Genomic DNA, 5,000 nt, shown 5'->3' with positions numbered 1-5,000 from the left:
AATTTCTAGGGTATAAGAAGGAAAGGTATGTGAAATATTAAGTTGGGTCTAGATAAGTGAAGAGGTGGATGTTATTTAAATTCACATTAAAAATCTGTATCAGACGTTAATAATTGCAAAGATCACACAGACTTTGGAGGGATATATGCGTTTCTTGATTTAAGAATGTCTACTTCGTTTTATATACTTTGAAAGGTACATATCGTAGAAATATTTTAAGCCCAAAATGAACACGAAATTCGAATTATTGACGAAGTTACAGCCGTTTGAACGAAAGATCGTTACAAATCTTTGAACGCGTTTTTCTCCGAATTTAACTAATATTCGAAGAGCTCAACTATTCAAAGATGAAATTTGAATTTTGCTGATATTCGAATAGTTCAACTATTCGAAGGTGAAATTCGAAGTTTACTGATATTCGAATAGTTCAATTATTCGAAAGTGAAATCTGAATTTTACTGATATTCGAATAGTTCAACTATTCAAAGGTGAAATCCGAATTCTACTGGTATTCGAATAGTGCAACTATTTGGAGATGAAATCTGAATTTTACTGATATTCGAATAGTTCAACTGTTCGAAAGTGAAATTTAAATTCTACTGATATTGGAATAGTGCAACTATTCGAAAGTGAAATCTGAATTTTACTGATATTCGAATAGTTCAACTGTTCGAAAGTGAAATTTAAATTCTACTGATATTGGAATAGTGCAACTATTCGAAAGTGAAATCTGAATTTTACTGATATTCGAATAGTTCAACTGTTCGAAAGTGAAATTTAAATTCTACTGATATTGGAATAGTGCAACTATTCGAAAGTGAAATCTGAATTTTACTGATATTCGAATAGTTCAACTGTTCGAAAGTGAAATTTAAATTCTACTGATATTGGAATAGTGCAACTATTCGAAAGTGAAATCTGAATTTTACTGATATTCGAATAGTTCAACTGTTCGAAAGTGAAATTTAAATTCTACTGATATTGGAATAGTGCAACTATTCGAAAGTGAAATCTGAATTTTACTGATATTCGAATAGTTCAACTGTTCGAAAGTGAAATTTAAATTCTACTGATATTGGAATAGTGCAACTATTCGAAGGTGAAATCTGAATTCTAGTGGTATATGAATAGTTCAACTATTTGAAAGTGAAATCAGAATTCTGCTGATATTCGAATAGTTCCACTGTTCGAATGTGAAATTTAAATTCTACTGGTATTCGAATAGTGCAACTATTCGAAGGTGAAATCTGAATTCTAGTGGTATATGAATAGTTCAACTATTCGAAAGTGAAATTAGAATTCTGCTGATATTCGAATAGTTCCACTGTTCAAAGGTGAAATCTGAATTCTACTGGTATTTAAATAGTTTATCTATTGAAAGTTGAAATCCGAATTCTACTTGTATTCGAATAATTCAACTATTCGAAGGTGAAATCCGAATTGTACTGGCATTCGAATAGTTCGATTATTGAAAGATGAAATCCGAAGTTTACTGATATTCGAATAATTCAACTATTCGACGTTGAAATTTGAATTCTACTGGTATTCGAATAATTCAACTATTCGAAGTTCAAATTTGAATTCTACTATAATACTATATTAATCAGTAGATATAGTCTTTCACTCTATACAAAAAGTTATCGAAGTGATACCAACCAACGAAGACAAAATTTATATTAATATTCAATTCTTCCACTACAAACCGTCTCACGACAATTTTGAAATTATTTTCCTTTCCCTTTCGTATCACTAACCCTAAGTCCATCCAGTATTATAGAATATTTTGCACAATCACCAACGATCTTCGAGTAGATGGAACTTCAAACATTACTAAACAACGAGACATATAACAAGAAGAGAGCTACAGGTGTATTCGTTCCATACTAACAACAAAATGATATTATTTACAATTCTTAATTGTTCAATTAAACGTATCTTTGGCGAAATTGCATTCGTGACTAATTACAGAGCGCCTTTTACGAAAGCAACGTGAACATTTTTCATCGAGGCCGCGTGGAATTGCAAAAATGGCCGCAACTCGTACAGCAGCGTGCGCGTTTGTGATTAATTCCCGGCTGGCTCACCTATTAATAACGAACAGGCGATTGTATACACAAATACAGAAACTGGTAGCTCTCCCTTGACGAACGAATTATTTATTCGATCTATGAAATTAATCGCTGCAGGCATGACGGGTAAAAAGGTGATCCACGATTAAAGGAGCATGGGAAAGGTAACGGGTTAAGAGGAAATTAATTAAATATTATCTGTTTACAACGCAGACAGATACTTCTTAGAATTTTGCATTTTTACCAAACGGTTAGATACTGTTAGATAAAATTGAATCTAGTTAGCAACAGTACAACATTCATTAATTATCAAATTTTCCGATGTGATAAATTATTCGTGAAACATTATTAACGATTTTTATAAAAATCTCATTATTTACATTGAAGAGAAATTATATGTCTGCAGTGAGAATGCAAATTTTATCAATTATTAAATTTCGCGATGTGATAAATTATTTTTGGAATAGTATTAACGACGTTTATAAAAATTTCATTATTTAAGGAAACTCATATGTCTGTAGTGAGAATGCAAATTTCATTAATTATTAAATTTGAGATATAGTCAATTATTTGTGAAATGCTATTAACGATATTTAAAAAAATTTACTTATCTATATTAAAGAAAAATTATTGTATGTAAACTTAGACTGTAAAATTAACTTTCTTTGGCCGTATATATTATTTATCATAAAAATACAGTCTCGACGTGCAATCAGAAGTATACACTACCGGCCAAAAGTTTGGAATCACCTCCCAATTTTCATCAGTACTGAATCTGCTACTAATTTTTCACAGACTTGATATTGATACTGTGGTGATAAATAGCAATTCATCTCATATCGATTGATTTGAATGAAAATTCTTTTTCTCTGTGAACTTTTTCTGGAAATTTTTGTGTAAGTTGCAATGCACAGTGATTCCAAAATTTTGGCCGGTAGTGTATCGACATAATCACGAACACCTGTAAAAAGGTTTCTCAAAAATAATTTCCTATCTCTGATAAATAACTTAAATTATTAAAATCTTTGAATCAACAATTATGATACGTCGAGTAATTTCTATTTCTCGCTTCTGAATGTTACGCTTTAAATATTTACTTAACCCTTTCGCTGCGGCAGATTTCAGCACGCAGTTTAGCCGCGAAATTTGTTGCTTTAAAGCTCGGTTTATTAATTAAAGTAGAAATGCGTCAAGGATGAAATTAAGTATTAAATGAAAATAAAAGTGCACCGAAAGGCTCAAACAGAATTTGTTCGAAAGGCTCCAACGAAAGGGTTAAGATGTTTAATTAAGCAGCAATTAAATCAAGAAATTAATTCAACACATTCCCATATTGAATTAACGAATTTGAATAAACTGAACATAGAAAATGATCACGTCTAGTTTATGCTTAGATTGTCACGCCGGCAATTGAAAAATTAATCTACATACTCTGCGAGGAGAAGGCTAGCTGGCTGCGAAAGCTGTTTAATTAAACCGTTCATTTGCATGGACCGATTACGATAGAAATTGAGCTTGACAACGTGAACGCAACAGTAAAATATCTCTTTTCCCTCCTCGTGTAGGTGTTCTGCATCTGTTAAGCAATCATGGAAAGCGTTCATGTCAATTAGAAAGACCGTAATATCAGGATTCCTCGTTAGAGGCTTGCAGAGTTAATTCGCGTGAGAACGTACTATTAATAATGAGTCTGGTAACTGCGCCTCGTTAAGTGGAGTTAATAGCTAAATCAACCTGCAAATCAAGAAACGATCCCGGTTGAAAGGTAACAGAAAACAGATGGGTGTGGGTGCTGAAGATATCGGTTTAGATATCAGCGCAAAGGAAGAAGAGTGTAAAAGGTTACGGTTGCATAATTCATTCATTTAGACGACGTTTTATGGGGTAGTGCAACAAGAATTGTCATTGGGCACGGTTAACGGTTCTGTCACGAAATTTCAATTAAGACGCCCTGAGTTTCTTCAGTTTTCGCCGTAATGGCCTTCCGTTCGTTCACGTCTAATTAGAGGAACTCGTGTTAAAAAGTGTTCTTCAGGCATGTGTTGTGTGTGTCATGTATAGTAATGTTTGAAAATTTGGCAGAAAGGAGTGTTATTTTCAAATTGCACTCTGTGCATGTAATGTTAGGACTGTAAATAAAAATTTTATAAGCATTTTAAGTTTTATTCATTATTAATTTCATAATGAATTTTGTGCATATTTGCAATTCATTGCTTGCAGAAAATTGATAAAAAAAATATTATTTTCAAATTATACTCTGTGCATTTGATATTAGAACTGTAAATAAAAATTAAATACTTAAGCATGCTATTTTTTGAATATTGAATTATTTTACTTTGTGGCACTTTTTACAATCGTTAATTGAGTTTGTGAGCGAAGGAGTATTATTGCAATATCTAATAACGGAAGGAAAAGAATGAAATTCGTACATTTATGAAACCTTTGAGTTAAAACAATATATTTTATAATGACAGAAAATTGATTTCTCATTTAAAAAAATGTTTAAAGTGTCGTGAACACGGGACATGTGGGTTAATTAAACAAATCTAGATAAGATGAACCGTTGCGTATGCTTAAAAAGATAATTTGTGTTTAATCGCATTTTGCCTTCTGTGTAGATGAAATACCAATATTTTCTTAGTAATTCTTACTTATCTTGCAACATTTCTTGCAAATCTTCTTTGAATATTGGCTGATGTCACTTATCTTTTATTTACCAGGTTCTATACAAATTTAGAACATTAATAATTCAATATAGATTATTGATTATTGTTGTAGTAACGCTATTTAGATTATAATTAAATTTGGCACCAACTAATGTGTAACATAATTGATGATATACATACCAAACATAAAATATAGTTTTGTTAGTAAAGAATTGAAATTAAGTTTCATTGAAAATAATTTAAGAATAATTTAAGAATAATTTTA

Source organism: Habropoda laboriosa, unplaced genomic scaffold (assembly GCF_001263275.1).
Source record: "Habropoda laboriosa isolate 0110345459 unplaced genomic scaffold, ASM126327v1 scaffold523, whole genome shotgun sequence".
Classification (NCBI taxonomy): Eukaryota; Metazoa; Arthropoda; class Insecta; order Hymenoptera; family Apidae; genus Habropoda; species Habropoda laboriosa.
Note: the sequence above shows the minus strand (reverse complement) of the source record.